Raw genomic sequence first — 19009 nt, 5'->3', positions numbered from 1 at the left:
CAGCGTGCACACAGCGGCAATACATGCACAGTCAACTGATAATCAATCAGTAAGGACTCAATAAAGTTGCGACCGGATCAGGACCAAGCCCATTTTGATCAACATGTGTTACAATGGTTAATACTACAAGGTTAGTCTTGCTCTATTTATTACAGTCATTGGTCTTGAGTTTTTGGTCTCTTGCCTATTTATTAGACCAAATTTTATATTCTTTTCAAGTAAACTCATTTAAATTATTTCATCTTAGATTCCCTATTTCCCTTTCTCTCATTTTTTTCTTGACAGGCTCGGATCCCATATTAAAGCAAAACATAATCCTCCCAGCATTGAATTCTCATGGGTTTTGGATTGCATAGAAAGATTCCATGGTGGCGCCATATCACTCCAGTCGGGGCATACTGCACTGTCTATCCACAACTTAGTGGCTGCGCTGTGAGTAAGTGGCATATTTATAATAGGTGCAATATATATGGTGTACTCAGGCCCATGAGTCCCAGGCAGGCCCACACAGCACACACTGAGCCCATTTTGTAATACTTACTCCTCCGGAGTCCCGCGAATGAACACTGAAAAAATGGCCTGTGCATGCGCAGTAGAGCTTGAGTGCTGCAGTGCTCAGACTATATTGCTCTGCATGGTGGGGTTTTGCGGCCAGCAGAGAGGGGGCCTGAATGGAGGAGGTTGCACATGGCCGTCTCCTTTCTTAATATCTTTCTTAATGTGAACATATCCACTGTTGGTAACATGACTGCACACAACATCTACTGACATGCAAGTGAAAAAATACAATGTTACATATCTTAATAAAAACAATACATAGAGTTTGTACTATTCTATCTATATTCTATTGAATCCGAATAACATAAGAGCAAAATAAAATGAGTTTGACCATTTGTAGAAACATACTGCATAAAATTCTGTAAATGGACTGAAAAAATCAGTATATGAAGTTTCTTATGACACATGGGTTGAAAAGCCCCATATTAAATACAGCATACCAACACATACCACATTGATGTACTGTAGCATTGATTTGTCTTCAAGTCACTGCTCATTCTGTGCTCTAACCACCAACATCACACTATATGGTGCTCGCTAATATATCTGATAAGTACAAGTATTCTGCGGCTACTGAATAACATTTTTTTAAAGGGGTTGTAGCACAACCCATATACATGTGAGGTTTTGATGTACTTGTGTATTATCACGGCGCCCATCGCATCGCAGACCATAAGGCATGCGATGGTATGCGATGCGATGTTCCGCGATGTCCCCCGATGTCATACAATTGTAAAATTGTATGACATTGTATATTGCATACAATGCCATACAATGCGATGTGATGCGATTATACATTGTATAAGCACCCTAATTAAGGCTTCCAATGTTAAATGGACCCCCACGCCACCCCCACTATGAACGTAAACCCGAATTGTGGCGAGCGCAGCGAGCCAGCGAGGGGCGGCGGTACGCGTCCTCCGACCTTTTCATACCCACACTATCCACGTCGGCGTGGAGCTGATCTTATATAGTGTGGCGAGCCCGAAGCGTGGCGAGCGCAGCGAGCCCCGCGTGGGGACACGGAATACATGTAAAGTAATAAGCATCCGCTCGCCACTCTTCGGGCACAGTGGCTCGCTGCGCTCGCCACACTATATAAAATCATCTCTACGCCGACGTCGATAGTGGGGGTATGAAAGGGTCTGAGGACGCGTACCGCCGCCCCCCTCGCGGGCTCGCTGCACTCGCCATGCTTCGGGTTCAGGTTCATACTGGGGGTGGTGTGGGGGTGCATTTAACATTGTAAGCACCCATTAAGGTGCTTAAAAGCACCCATTAGGGTGCTTATACAATGTAACATCATATAGGGTGCTTAAATCGCATCGTATCGGGTGTATGGCATGCGATGGCATGCGATGCAATGAAAAATCGGGCTCCGATGTGCGATGGGAGCCGTGATAATACACAAGTACCGTAGACAATACCTGAAAAGTAACATACGGTACTGTACTCTCCCATTGCATAGAGCAGTGGTTCCCAACCTGGGGTACTAGTACCCCTGGGGGTACTCTGCAGACCAGTTGGGGGTACTTGAAAAAAATATTGGTAATGGCGAACGATGACAAGGTCTTTTGATGGCTGAAGAAGACCCATTGCCATGGAGACAAACCATGTTGTGTCTTATGCCTGACCAGCAATGCACTGGGAGCTTCCCATGCTGCCCTCAGACATCAGCAGACATCTGCCCAGCACTGACAAAGGTGGAGGAAGCAGCTGTATTAATCCTACCGGTGTTAGCGGGAATCCTGGAGATAGTACACAACCAGTGTCTAGACACAGAAGGGCATGATTCCTTTATTTATACTACTCCTCCGCTCCTCAATATAAGGACATGCATAAGGATCCGCATACCGCTAAGTACTGTCCATATTTCAAAATGAGAGGAAGGGGTACTTATCAATGAAAAGCCTAATCAAGGGGTACGGGAGAGAAAAAAGGTTGGGAACCACTGGCATAGAGCGAATAGTAAAAAAAATTGGAAGTCTAATTAAGAAAAAAATCTAATGTTTTTTAATCTTATAACACGCACATACACTTTCATATACACACAAGCACAAACACATCTTTTTTTTTTACCAGAAGTTTGCTAGTTTCTCCTAGCAGTGGTTTAAGAAGTAACCCAAGTTGTGCAAAAAGTCCTTCCTGCAAGTAAAACAAGCATAACAATTAGTAAATAAAAGTACATATAGGCCCTTATTCTGGTTGGTGCGGTAATGTCCGCGTGCGTTCGTCCCGCCAATGTTTTGTGTCTGCGCATGTGCAGAGGCGTCTCTGCGCATGTGCGAGCGGGGCGTACGGCCAAACCCCGCATGAAATGTGAACACTCCGAACAGGGGGTGGAGAGGGGCGTGAAGGGCTATTTGGGCTCATTACCATATGCGTACGCCCCGCGTTTCATGGGCGTTGCCATGCAAACGCTGGGCGTACGTATGGTAATGTGGCCGTGACGCACGTGTAGGGGGCGGACATATGACATCGCCGGATGTCAGCTGCCCGCCCAGATCCCTGCTTTTGCACGGAGAAATGTCCGTGTAGTCTGAGGTTGCGAGAGCTGGTGGAGCACTCGGTCCTGCATTCGATGGTCTGCGACCATCGAATGTTGGGGGAGGTTCCCTGAGATGGAGGAGGCGTATTCCGTGAAAAATACACGTGCGGTCTGTTCGGCCAGCTTCTTACCGTGTACAGACGTAGTTGGCGATCCGTATGGAAGCCGGGATTTCGCACGCATGGTTCTGGCCGCATATTCGGATCCGGCCGCACCGATCAGAATAAGGCCCATAGTTATTATTATTATTATTATTATTATTATTATTATTATTATTATTATTATTATTATTATTATAAGCATTGCTGGGTAAATTTACTAAGATGGCAGTTTCATTGAAGATGGGATGTTGCTCCTTGCAACCAATGATATTCTACTTCTTATTTATTCAATAACTTCTTGAAGATAACTGCAATCTGATTGGTTGCTATAGGTAACATCCTATCTTCAAAAGAACTCCCATCTTATTAAATTTACTCTGCAATGTCTACTACTACTACTACTGCTACTCATGTAAAAACATTTCCAAAGATTTATTGGGCATCTGTTCGTACCTAGTTAATCCAATTCTTGGCCAGGACTCACACATTGGCAAATTTATGTATGGCCAAATTTGTCCAAGTTGCCGCTTGTTCAAATAAAAATTATGTCCGCAGCCGAATGTACAAATGAAAAGACCATCAATAGAACTCAGCCCCATTTCTCCATAGACTTCATTAGGATAATCACATTATTAGATGACCTTTTGCCATTCGTGTTTCTGAAGCATGCACAGATCAGATAGATCCATCCATGCTTCCATGTATAAAAATAAAAGGTGTAATATTTTTTTTTATTAAATAGCATGAGGTTTCCTCTCCTAATTATAATAAGCCCAGGGCTCTTTGAGCCAGTCCTGGTTCCAGAAATATGGGAAAGAAATTTATTAGGATTCCCCCATATTTCGTGTAACTGACAGAAATACCACTGACGTCAGTTAATGGGAATCCCCTCAGACAATCAGTGATTAGCTGGCCAAGTCTCATCAAAGTCAATATTATGAAAATAACATTGACTCCTATGATGGGAACCAGCAAATCAGCCTAACCGCAAAGTCAAATGTAGGTGTACCCAAGATTAATAAAGATCACTCTGGAGCTTGCAGCTGATTAACTGATGGGATTCCTATTGACTGATGTTTGTGGGATTCTTTTCAGTTACATAGAAAAGAAGCATGTGTAAACACACCTGCTGCTCCTCATTTCGAATGGATCGGGTCATGTCTTTTTATTTTATTTTAAATCTGTGGATGCCTACATGGAACAAAGCTCAATATTTAATCCAATAGGACAGGGGAACTTATCTTTGTGGGAACATAGGTAAGTATGTGTATGTATTTGTAAGTGCATGTATGTAAATAAAACTTTACTTTCACAGTGTGTTTGTGTTTTTATTGTAGAATATTTTTTATTTTATTTTTTCACGTTAACCACTATCAACCCGACATTCACCACCCAGGGGCGCTGGGGATAGACCGGGCTTCATCCCATGCCATTGGGTGGCCTTTTATACAGTATGTGTGTACCCCCGAAGGACCCAAGCCAGGGCTGACCAGTTAGTAGGTTAATGGAATGACCAGGGACCTATATAAAAGTGTTCCCTTGCTGTGGCATTACCCTACTGACTGTTGGAGCCTGGTGCTGGTTTCAAAAGTTGGCTGTCCAGAAAAGGTGAAGCAAATCCCTGATAAACAGCAGCTTGTGCTGACTTATGGGGCTATTAGGGTAGCCAAGAATATTAACCTTGTAGTGCTGCTTACACACATATGCCCCCATTAGTGCCACTTACACAGTACAATACCCTCTGTAGTACTACTTATACACATAATGCCCCCTCCAGTGCCACTTACACATATAATGCCCCCTGTAATGCCACTAACACATAATGCCCATATATGTCACAATTACATTTTAAAGTGCCTTCTTTACAGTACTTCTTTGCATGATTGGGGACCTCTTCATTCAGTTTTGTGGACTCCAGAGGCATGAACATATATACCCACAAGTATAAGGGTTGTTTCAAATTGGTGGCAGATGATCAGAATGGCACACAATGGACTGATGGCACACAGCATGGTGGGGTGGGGTTCTCCTAAGGAAATTTGAGCTCATATGAAAATAATTATAAATACTATGGAGATAGCCTTTATTTGCTTTAAGTACAATATCCACAATGGACTGGTGATTGGGGGAGAAGGGGGTGGCAAGCTCTGCCATAAAAGGACACTAGTAAGTATGATTTATTACTTTGCATAGTATTAGGGACCAGCTTACTACAGAAGATCAGTGAGGAAGATGAAAGTCAAATAAATTCAGCAAGTTAATTGTCTACCCCATTATTAGTGCTTGAAAAGGTATAAGTGCTGAAGGTAATGGTGACAGCCACTCTTGAACATGGAAAAGTGGGGTCAACCTAGACATTGTCCACTTTTTTCATGTCAACTTTTTGGCCACCCCCTCAAATATTATACATTTACTTTTAACTCTTCTCTTTTAACTGTTTTCATCTATAGCAATTTATACTAGTACTGGTCATTAACAATTACAACAATGGTTTATTTTGTATTAGATTTAGTTAAGTCTTTGGGCTTTTGCTCATAAAAGCACTTTCAACATCAATTTTTTGTTCATGACAATTGCCTAACAACAGATCTCTGCACTTTTGACAACCATTATTATACTGCTGCCTTCTGTATTAAACCTCCAGCCCCTCAGATCACCCTAATCATTTGTTTATTTTTATTGTATATAATTTGTGTCTTGTTATGATCCCCTCTATTTATATCCCTTTATAAACAACATATTTGCAATATTATTAGATATATTATTATATGGCATTTGAAAACGTAGAAACAATAGTGACAGTTATTATTTAGTCTCTAAACCGAAAGAAGTGTCATTTTCATTGGGATCCATTCAGCATACTCGCGGTATCACAACATCATCGAAAGGACCTGCACCGGAACTACAACGTTTCTCACAATGTTGATACCAAAATCACAAATGTTGGCATCCGGATAGTAGTAAGCTGACATTGGTTAGGGTTAGGGCGTGTGTGGGAAGAGGATGTACTTTTAACCACTGTAGCAGGGTTAGGGTTAGACTTCAGTGGTGGAAGTTAGGGTTAGGCCCTAAGGGGGTTATGGTTAAGGATAGGCTGGGGGTTATAGTCATGGTTAGGAACTAAGGGGGGGTGGGTTAGTGTTAGGCTGCATACAGGGAGGTTTAGAATTAGTCTGCAGGTAGGGAGGGTTAGAGGGTTACTATACTTAACATCCTGGTGTTGGGATCCCGACCAGCCAGATCCCGCTGTCAGTCTTCTGACTGATGGCTTTCCAAGCCCTGGGATCTCAATATCCCTTTTTACATAGTTTAATTTATACTGTATGATGTTTATATTGTATAGTCAGTAAACATTTATGTATTTATCAATGCATTCATTTATTGGTAAGTTTAAAAAAAAAATTCACACAGTATGGAGTGTTGGTTTAATTAGATAAATGATATGATATAATTATTATCATTAAATGGGGTCTTTAAATAAATCTTTGGTGATTTTTTTAAAAATAATAGGCAAACATTGTACCCACTGATTTACCACATTAATTTTTAATTTAATAGTCTGATATGGCTTACAGAAATTTAAAGATAAATAATGTATTTATTTTATAAATAATAAACCATGGAAGCTCTAGTTAACCTACTGTATGTGATGTGGTAAAGTTATAGCTACAGTATCCTTGTAATGTACAGTAATGAACAGTTAAAACAATTGTACTGTCAACTTACCACCAATGTAGTAACTGTTCCCACAAGTGAAGAAATTGGTAATATTTCTAATAGTTCGTCAGTTTGGCCATTCTGGAAACACAGATTAAGTTTATATTTGAACCACTTTAGCTGTAATTTCTTTCTAAGATAACGAGGAACTGTAAGTAACTAATGGGAAATAACATTATTGAATACATGATACAAGTTATTGGCTTTAAAGACAAAAATTTTATGCAGAAGAGTTCACTAAATTAATACATTAGTGTTCAATGGATTTTCTAAATCATCTGCAATATTTATAGGTATGCATTTTTTTGTCTACAACCATGTGAAATACATTCATAGAGCATGGGCAAATGCAAAATTTACTCAGGGGGTTTACCCATGGGTGTGTGAGGGAGTAAATGTCCATATATCCACATATGCAAATATTATATTAATACAGTTCAGTAGAAAGAATGGCAGTGCCCAGGAACTTTTTGAGTGGTGTGGCATAATTGTGGAAGAAGTGTCCATGCACCCTTAAAATAAAATACAGAAAATAATAGCACTTTAGGCACCTCCCTGGCAAACAGAGCAGCCCATCACACAGTAGCATATGTTGGGTTGATAAGTTCTACTGCTGCTGATGCTAATAGGTAAAAGGGCCCCACTGGGCCCCTTCATCAGACTTGGGGTGTGGTAATTAGTACCCCTTCTGCCCCCTCTATTGGTACCACTGCATACATACCTACACCTACATACATTCATACACACAAACTTAAAATGTGCACTTATTTTATACATACCATTGCCAGATTAAGGCTTGGGAGTGCCCAGGGAAAAGGAGTGTAAATTCAATTGTGCAAAAATCCAAACATGACCCATTCCAGAAGGGACAAAACGCTCTTTATCTAAATTTCCCTCTTAATATATGATTGACGTCACCTGTGTTGAGCTATTTAATTTATAATAAAGGAATTTCAAAACAATTAATTGTAATCATAAATTAAAAAGGAAGTCCAGGCAGAGAGGATTTTGTCCCCGTGGAAATGGGCCGTGTTAAGAGGTCTAGATTTAAACCAGTGGAGTATATTTGATTTAAGCTAATAGTTCAGTTATGTCTGGATAATGTTTATAGCTCCACCTACCTGAGAGACAACTATTTTATAAAGTTTTCTTGTAGTGGATTCATCTATCTTGTTGTATGCAAGAAAATCAGCAGCCTTATACTATTTACAAACTGTGACAGAAATCAGGAGAGCTAGTGATGTTACTTTTCTCTGGCTAGGGGGCCCCCTGACAGAGGAGGGCCCGAGGTACAGTATCCCATGCTCCCCCATGCTGAATCCGGCTAGGATACATAGCACTGTGAGTATGGCAGAAGCATTTGCTGAGTTAGTTATTTATGTCACTTTACTCTGGCTGGGGGGCCCTGACACAGGAGGGCCATGGTCAGGGCTGGTGTAAGGCTCCTCAGCACCCTAAGCAAAACTTCAACCTACTGCACCCCCCCATACTGCCACCAATAACCACTTTCCAATCCCTAAATCCCTAAAGGCAAACGTGACTAACATTCCGGTATGGCAGGGATGCTCACAAAAATTGGTTGGTCCTCCCAGCCCCACCCAAGGAATGGTGGACAAGTCCCCTGCTTTCCCTGGAAGCCTCCCTTTGCCACCCACAACAGAGTACAAGGAGGGGCAGCAAAGTAGGGAAGTATGCGCCCCCCCACAGCCCAGTGCCCTAGGCAAATGCCTAAAGCTGCCTAATGGTAGAGCCGGCCATGCCCATGGTACAGTATCCCCTGGGTACTTATATGTTAGTTGGGCGCCCACTATAGTTAGTAGGCTCATACCCCCAATATCTATGTCAGTGTGGAGTTGATTTTATATAGTGTGGTGAGCGCAGTGAGCCACCAAGCCCGAAGCGTGGTGAGCGGATGCGGAAAACTAAGCAAATAGCTTAGTGGGCGCCCAACTAACATATAAGTACCATCCCCTGTGTCCCCCCTTAAGCTGGCTATAATACATAGCACCAAAGGCTGGGAGCAGTCTGGCTACACTGTGCAGAGGGCGGAAGAATTTGCTGCTCCCCACGTACATTCTGTATATACATGCACTCTATTGCTGCTTCAGCTCTATGGTCAAGGTCGTGATTGTGGTCGCAGCTTGTGTTGACATGGAGACACATCTGTCTCCCTCTTAAAATTTGAAAAAAAAATGGCTCATTAGGGGGGTGCCAGGTACCACCTTTGCATTAGCCATGGGGAGAGAAAGAAAAACAAAGCAACAAAAGCACTTGTTTCATCTGTATTATTTCCATATTATGGTGGTATGGTCACATAGTCATTAGCACACTCTTTGCTTAAAGTGCATTTGAACATTTTTTTTTATAATCTAGCACATGAACACCATATATAGCAGCAATAATAAAACTAGGTAGTGATACTTATTAAAATGCCCTATCTTCAAAACAGCAAAAACAATATGATCCAACAATTTTCAGTTCCTTGCTAAAGGATCCAAACAGTTATTGTGACTTTGGATCGGATCTGTTTGGGAGATCTGGATCTGTTTTAGGTGTGGTTCAGATCCACCAAATTGGTGGAATTATATTTCTGGGGAACCGAACCATACTTAAAAATAAAATAAAATAAAAAAAATATATATATATTTTTAAATTAAATATATATTCATGTGCTTACAGCACATGAATGAAAGTAGCATGTCCCTCCTCAGAATAAAATTCCTGATTTTTTGACACCAAATGTAAAAAACAAAACACTTTATTTTAAAAGTTCACATCCCACTTCTCCATAAAAAGATAGCGATTGCTACTCGGTGAATCATGGCGAAAAAAACCTTCAAATGTATTCGCCATGTGGTCATTGAATAGGGTGATTCACCGTTTTAGTCCAAAATTCGCCAAACAGCACAAATTCGCCATAAAAACATGGCGAATCAGGCTCATTGAATACCACCCTTTAAGTGATAATATCTCTCTGGAAGACGTGCAAAAATATCTGCTAAAAATGCCAGCATCTTTGTGAGAGATGTGCAAAATATTGGCTAAAAATGCACTAAACACTTGTTATATAATGTTGCTGAAAAATGTTGTGCAAAAAAAAAAAGATTACATTTCCTATAAAAGGTAAACATTACAGGTCATTATTATGGATACAAATGTTTGCTTGCCAATTTTCACACCAATTTTGACAAATTTACTTGGCACTTAAAGGGGTAAGCTCTTTGCAAAATCTAGATAGTAACTACAGTATGTATAAACCAAAATAAGATAACCCCCAGGTGTATTTTTTTTTGTTTTAAGATGAATTGCTTTTTATGTTGACAGTATTTCCTTTACATTTTTAAAAATGCTATTACATCTATAACACTTACCAATATAAAACCAATAGCCTCCTGTGGTATTTCCTAAAAAAAAACAAAAATACAAAAAAACCCATCAAATTTGAATCATCTGTTAAAAAAATGAAAAAGGTTTGTTAGCCGAATGTGTCAGACTTAACACAATTTGGCCATATTCCTATAAATTATGTAGTCACCCTTAAAAAATTGTAATACAATTAGCAGTATGAAGATGATAAGACCTCTACTGTATATTGCTTATGGGGACACTTGCAATTTACAGTATGTATGGTGTACTAGAGTGATGGCCAACAATGGCTGCACCATCAGTAGCTGATCCTTTAAAACCAACATTAGAAACAAATCACTAGTTTAGCCATTGAAGGTCAAGTTCTTCTCATGTGCTGACTGCTGCCATCAGGCTAGGACCAACAATAATTTATTATCACGAGTGCTTACATTGATGGTGTACCATCATCAATGGCATTGAATGTATAATGTACATGTTACTGTGCATAGATTATTGATGGTTTGATGAACCATCAATGGTTATATTTTTTAAATATATAAAAATATAACAATTCACACACTCAACCCCACTTAAATATAGTGGAAAACTGCTAATACTATATTTGGCACATAAAACACTGGTTGCTGGGGTTCTGTTATTGTAAGTATTAATGGAGCCAGCTGCTCCTCATTGCATCTGCCAGGTCTGTAACACTGGGGGCAAGCTGGATTGACTGGCAGGTGCTCCTCTTTACAGCTGCAAATACAGTAGGAGGATCTGCAGACATAGAGGGGCCAGTAAGTCCCCTTGAGATGTACAGTATTACATTATCTTACAGCAAAAAGGAAAAAAGAATAAGTGGAGTGCTACAAAAATCTGGGATGAATGATTTTATATAAGTGTGGCGAGCGCAGCGAGCCACAGTGCCCGAAGCGTGGCGAGCGCAGCGAGCCCTGCGAGGGGACGCGGTCTCATAAGAAAAACGGGAGCCCAGATATTACATAAGTACCGGGTATTATAATATTTATTAATTCAAAAATAATAATAAAAAGTATATATTCACAGTGCGAAATAATCTATTTCAAAACACACTATTTAAAACAATTGATAACAGATAACAGCAAGTGTACTATTTGAGTATCCCAAGTGAATTAAATACACTTTGGATACTCAAATAGTACACTTGCTATTATCTATTACCAATTGTTTCAGTTTAGTGTGTTTTGAAATAGATTATTTCGCACTGTGAATATATACTTTTTATTATTATTTTTTAATTAATAAATATTGTAATACCCAATTCATCCCCGATTTGTGTAGCGCTCCACTTATTCTTTTTTCCTTTTAGCTATTCTATAGGGGACTTGACATCCCCCTAGTGTGAGCAGCTAGACAACACACCCCAGTAGGCGCCTGTATTATTTGCAAAGCCGCAAGGCTTGTAAATACATTTTTTTCTACATTATCTTACAGCAGCCAACCAGTAGAGATTTTTTAACTCATCTCATTAGATGCAACTATGACAGGCAATTGCTTAAATGCCATCCAGCTCATTTATTTATCAGTCATTTTATAGACTTCACGTGTGCATTATGCAAAATAAACCATATATGTAAAAGTTGCTAAATTATGTTAATTCTAATCATTCTATGATTGTGTAGTATTAGATAATACTGTATATTGCCACCAGGGCCAGTGCAAAGTTTTTCGGAACCCTAGGCAAAACTTCAGCTTATTGCTCCCACAACCCACACACCAACGTGGACATTCCACAAGTCAGGTGAAAAGTGTGGAGATGATGTTTTATAGGTCCAACACCTGCCATCTGCATTAAGGTTGACAAGGATGCCTCTCTCAGGGTCATCAATCATTTTGTGATACTCTGACTCAGAGGCACTACCCAGATTCTAGAGCCCCTGGGTGCTGACCCTGATTGGCACTAAATAAAGGTAACTAGCAGATAGATAAATAGATAGATAGATAGATTTTAAATTTGTGTATACCCAAATAAAACATAGAAATGATGTCAACATCTGTAAAATAACACCATGTAGCATTACATTTGAATTCAATATTGTATAGAACTACAGATAGTGTTTTATTGTGTAATTCATAAAAAAAAAAAATTATATATAAAAAAATAAACTCACCAACAAAGATAAAAGCTGTGGTAGTGGACATTGCAACTCAAGGGATAATAATTTCTGTTGAAAAAACAAACAGAAAACTTTTAAAGAATGACAATATACACTTTTAAGATATATGTTCTGTATTATGAAATGTATTTTTTTGGTACTTATGTAATATCTGGGCTCCCATTTTTCTTATGAGACCGCGTCCCCTCGCGGGGCTCGCTGCACTCGCCACGCTTCGGGCACGGTGGCTCGCTGCGCTCGCCACACTATATAAAATCAACTCCATGCGTAGTTGTATAGTAGGGGTATGAAAAAATGGGGTGCATTTAACATGGGAGCCCAGATAATACATAAGTACCATTTTTTTTTTAAGTTGGTGTATTAGTTTTAGTATTCCAACAAAAGCATCACTGTAACTGGAAAATATAGACTTCATACTTGTTTTGAAATGACAATACGATCTAATATGCAATGTGCATATGACATTTTAAATCATACCGTATATGTTACATCATTTTTGTTGGTGTATCATCTACAAAATGTTATATATTTATGTTATTCTTTAAAGTAAAGTAACTAAATATCCTATTTTTACAGAAACATAAGTTATTCCAATTACCAATATACGGATCAAATCGTAAGCTATACATTTCTGGATTGCCGGTTTCTCAGATTCAGCGCTGTTCTGCAAATGTAATAAAACATTCTTTCATTAATGTACTGTATGCCATATTTGTTTGTAGGCAGTAGGCCGACACATGAAAACGGTCCATATGGTCTAGGTGGACATTGAGAAAAGGTTGACACAAGCAAAAGGTTGACATAAAAATGATTGATTAAGGACTACAGGGTTCTTTATATCAGTTTTTTTTTTTTTAAAGCAGCAATCATACTTGAGTTTATAAATAGCAAAAGAAGGGGATTATTTAATAAGAAAAATCTTTCTCTAATGGGCAAAACCATACTTACCGTAACTGCAGGTGGAGCAAATATAACTTGTGCAGAGAATTGGGTGAGTTACTTTGTTTCAGTGCAGGGTAAATACTGGCTGCTTTACTCTTAAGGTTTCATTTACTAAGATAGAGGTTCTAATGAAAATGGTATGTTGCCCATAGCAACCAATCAGATTATAATTACTTATTATGCACCTTCAAGAAGATAATAGATATACTGTACAGTAAATTGATTGGTTGCTAAGTGCAAAATCCCATCTTCAATAGAACTCCCAGTCAGTAAATTGACCCCTTACACTGCAATATAGTTTGCTACTGTATCTATTACAGAATAATCAAAATATAACAGTCTGCTCTCAGTTTTGTCTCTTGTACAAAATTAAAACTTTTAAGGGTTTGAAATATTTATGATACATCCAATATTCCAGTGGTTAGTATGCTGGCTGTCAAAAGACCAAACCAAGCATTCTAATATGGAGAATCCCAACACAAGCTCTGCAAATAAGTTAACCCTTTTCCCCTACTCCCCTACCCCTCCCTTGTAGCATTCTAACCCCCCCCCCCCCACAGCCTGACATTAACACTCCCCTTTATGTATATTTTTTTTATTAATCTATGTAAAATTTAATTTTTTCCTAAACATACAAAACAGCTGTTCAGTATTAAATAAAAGGCAAAAGCTTTATAAATATAACATTTTTATTTTATTTTAATAACTGATCATATTTTTCAGGTATATACATTAATTTAAGCCATTATTAAACAGAGACGCTGCACCTACAGCACCGGCCACATGAGGACATCACTCAGGACTCAGGAGAAGGTGTCCCTTCCCCCCCCCATGGGGCCAGGTGAGTGGCGGCCGCATCTCCTCCTTGCTGTAGAGCCAAAGAGCATTGGGGCCTATCTGATATCCCCACAGCAGCATCCGCATCCCCCCTGGATTCGGAAGTAGCTGCATCACCCCCCCCCCCAATCTCGGCGGCCGCATAGCACCGGCCCTGCACATCAGCAAAACACATTTGGCCCCCACAGGAAAAAAAAAACCTATTGGCCTCCATATAAAAACAATCACACTTGTCCCCACAGGTAACAAAATAGAATACATTGGCCCTTTACATGAAAAGAAGAGACCAGTAAATAACAGTTGAACTGGTGGTGGCTGTAAACTGGTTTGGGCATCTCTAGATCTGGGGGCACACTTGAGAACAGCTCAAGGCACATGTGCCATGGCACAGTGGTTTAAAAACACTGCCTTATCACAATAATAGCAAAAAGTAAATTATGTCACTTGTACATCCATTATACAGAAATAATGTATTAGGTACATTTGCAAAAATATTACAATTAGAATAATGAATAATAACCATTTAGAAAATTACTGTCTGTATTTAAAAAAGTTATTTATATTTGAATAGATTTTGTGACATCCCTTAGTATTTTAGTTTTCCATGTTGATATTTGATATTTACCTGCAACATTTCATATGTTTCTAATACCCCCTGCAACATTACAGCAACATTGGCAGCAGCTTCTTTCTGAAACATAAATGAATACATTCATATATTATTTTGTCAAATCACCTGTTACAAAAAGGTTATTCAAAATGATACATTTTATTCTGAAATAAGCAAATTGTTGAATTCATCTAATGATGTCATTATAAAAGGTAATGCAAGTATATAAAGTCAGTCTGATTATAGTGTTTACGAACAATTATGGTGTCAAGATTTGATATAATGTCAAGTATTAAACAAAAATAAAATGTTTCTTACACTCAAACTACTCAGTTTTATTTGGTTTCCGGGGATGGCGGCTCCTAAAAAAGAAAACAAATAACAAAGCCCTTAATTGCATTTATACAGTAGTTTTAGGTATTTATTAAATCATTTCCAAATAAATCCCCTTATAAACACATCATTCTAACAACTTATGCATCAGACCAGCCATATGGTGGCACATGCATTGGATAGCATAGTACTGTTTAGAGGCAGTTGAATATTAACACACTGTGGTTGTATGTTGGAAACCATCATGTTATGACCTTTGTATTTAATCACACCCTTCTCTTCATCACATTGTTCGACTTATACAAGTGGGACAGTTTGTCTCAGTGATTTCAGCAAAGTAACCTGAGGTATGAGGCAGAGTAGCTTAGATGTTCCCACTGACAGTAATCTCTATGCTCTATAGTAGATATTATATTTCTCTTTTGAATATCATAGAAAAATGTATTTTAAATAAACTCTTTCTACATATGGCTGAACTTTTCTGTAAACAAATGGATTTTTATAATAATTACAGTATATTTCAAATCAGTTATATTTCAAATCAAACATCCATCAATAAGCATACTGTACTTACCCAGGGAACTAGTGAGGCCGAGAAAAACAAGAAAGATGACAGCAATCTTCATGGTGAGAATATGGGGTTGTCAAGCGCTTATTCACAATAACAAGTGATAGCTCTCTGAAGTAAAGCATTCAGTTCTCACCTTATATACACTCAGGATAGTGCTTGAGGGTGATCTTGTCATTTTCCTTATTTGCTGATTGGCATGGCACAAAACAATGTCATTTTAATCTCATTCATGACAAGGATGTGGTACTTTTTGTCAATATTTATCAGCATGAATTTAATTAAAAATGTGGAATTTTAATTTCTGAGTTATATAACTATTTATTTAACTAGCTTGGCAAATGATTCACGGTTGTTTTGTCCCCTCATTGTATATCACAGCAGATGATGTTGGTGTGCTAGAAATAAAATATAGCAAACATTTTTGCTGACCACCTTGCAGCCTACTAGCCCTCTTACTGACTAATGAGCATTGCTGAACCTACATCCCCACTGTGATCTGAAGCATTCCCACTGACCACTTCCACTTCACTTCACTGTATTTTCATAGCAACAAAATATGAGAATCAAGGGAGAGTAGAAGGAGATTGATGATGATACACCCTTGGATCATAGAAATCGGACTGTCCTACAGACCAGGGGTGGGCTTTGGTATATTTTGTTAGATTAAAATAGTGTTATTTACTTGATAACAAGTGTCGTAATTTGTTTTATAAACTGGTATTTATCTATTTATATTGCATAGACATCCTTTATTTCCACCATAATGCCATAGCATGCAGCTAAGACACTATTTGGTACAACAACCATGAAGAATGACTGAACATTAGGCTACTTTTAAAATAGATAAAATATCAGTGTAAAAACCGATACTTGTTTCCTATCAGGGCGCCCAGATTTTCTACGTACGGTAACGTAGTGAAATCGCATCGCATGGGCCATTTTAGTGGTGTGCGATGCGATTAGATTTTTTAAAATAATTTATTCACTGCTCTTATGGCCCCAGGGGATCGCATCGCACCTCCCGCAAAATCCCATGCGATTTTATAGGGTGCGATGCCATGCCTTTAGCTATACAGTTCTATGACATGCAATTAGGTTGGAATGACCCCCCCCACTATCCACGCCACCCCGAAGCGTGTGTTGCGGTGGAGGAACGCATCCTCCCGACCTTTTCATACCCCGACTATCCACGTTGGAGTGGAGTTGATTTTATATAGCGTGGCTAGCGCAGCGAGCCACCGAGCCCAAAGAGTGGTGAGCGCACGCGGATTACTTTACATGTATTCCGCATCCGCTCGCCATGCTTCGGGCTCGGTGGCTCACTGCGCTCGCCACACTATATAAAATCAACTCCACGCCGACGTGGATAGTGGCGGTATGAAAAGGTTGGGAGGATGTGTTTTGCTGCGCTCGCCACGCATCGGGGTGGCATGGATAATGGGGGGGTCATTCAAACCTAATTGCATGTCATAGAACTGTATAGCTAATGGCATGGCATCGCACCCTATAAAATCGCATGCGATCGCATTTGATTTTGCGGGAGGTGCGATGTGATGCAATCCCCTGGGGCCATAAGAGCAGTGAATAAATTATAAAAAAAAAACGCAGAATAGCCCACTAAGCTATTTGCTTAGTGGGCGCCCAGCTATGTAACAAGTACCCAAAAAACAAATATTATAATGCATTTGATGTGAATGTTAAACACCTTTGGACTCTGCATCAATGAACTGTACATATACTGTAAGACAGACTTCTTGTTTTCTTGCAAGTAAATTTTATTGAGGTTTTAATGTACAAATAAGCAGACAAAATGCCGCATTGTGAATTTTAATAACAGTTGACAAAGACATACGAAATAGCCAAGAAATGTCAAGGCAAATATTCTGGAAGATAAAAAAAGTCTAAAACATGGTGACAGCGATGGCAAAAGGCAATGGTCATATAAAGTATACAGTACTACATCATAAACCAGGGCTGGGCAACACCGGCCCTCCAGATGTTGATGAACTACACATCCCAGCATGCCTTGCATCAGTTTCAGTATGGCCACATAGCAAAACTAATGCAAAGCATCCTGGGATGTGTAGTTCATTAACATCTGGAGGACCGGTGTTGCCCAGCCCTGTCATAAACAGTATAGTCCTTTTACATTTGATATACAGATGTACAGATGGGGCCGGGCTCATCTTTGCAGGGGATGGCGATGGCGACGCCATTCGCCATTCCCTGCTCCCGCGCCATCTGTGTGTCGGAAGGGGACGCGCGCGCACGAGGTGCGCGCGCGTCCCCTTCCGACGGTGCTGCCGTCCCCTTCCGACGGTCGCCCGGTGCCCACACCGGGCGCCCGCACCCCCCCACAGCCTCCTCGGGTCCCCCCAGCCCCCCTCGAGCGGGAGGCGGACAGTATTGCGTCCGCCTCGCCCGCCGGCCGCCCGGATACTGAGACGCACGTGCGTGGGGGACGCACGCGCGTCTCAGTCAGATGGCGCGCCGTGTTGCTGGCGGATCGCCAGCAGCATGCTGCTGGCGATTCGCCAGCAAGCATAAGGCCTGCCCTATCTGTAGCTGGCCACATCATTGCAGGGGCTGGCGATTCTGTGCCAGGGGTGCGCGCATGAGATGCTCACGCGCCCCGTGGCAACAGAGCCTGCCAATAATGGTCATCAATCAATAGTTTATAAATAGTGGAAACTACATGTTTTGGAGAGTCTATAGATAATATTACTGTTCAAAGGGCCGTAAACTACAAATCTCTACAGAGAGGAGTCTTTGATTATAACATTTTTTTTTTTATCTGGACATTACAGCAGATCTCACTATTGGGTAAAAGCCATTGCACTTGGATATTATTAAAACACATCACCCCAAAAGAACCTATCAATTGCCTGATCATAAATATCCCTAACTGTGAAATCCAACTTGTATTCCATAGGTGAAATGCTATTTTATGAAATAATAGAGTTATCGGGGAATGAGCCATAGACACAATGCCAGTATTCATTCCTCTAAGTTGTTTCCAAGTCCACATTGTGGGCCCAATTGTCACATGTAGGATGTTAAGTAATTGAGACAACCATTGTAAAACTGTCAAAGGAGAATGTAGGAAGGAGTCCTCCAGTAGCTATGCAGGGGTAACTGCACTAAGAATCATGTTTGGTTGAGTTTAAACATGATCTGCATCACTCTCACATGCTCATCCATTCATCTGCAGCCCGCGTGAACATGCACAGCATGTGAAGGGGGGCCGGGCGGCCTGCCATTCGCAGGGTGGGTTCTGGTGGACTCGCA

This window comes from Crinia signifera, chromosome 4 (assembly GCF_055691185.1).
Source record: "Crinia signifera chromosome 4, ASM5569118v1, whole genome shotgun sequence".
Lineage (NCBI taxonomy): Eukaryota > Metazoa > Chordata > Amphibia > Anura > Myobatrachidae > Crinia > Crinia signifera.
This window is presented reverse-complemented; position numbering follows the sequence as displayed.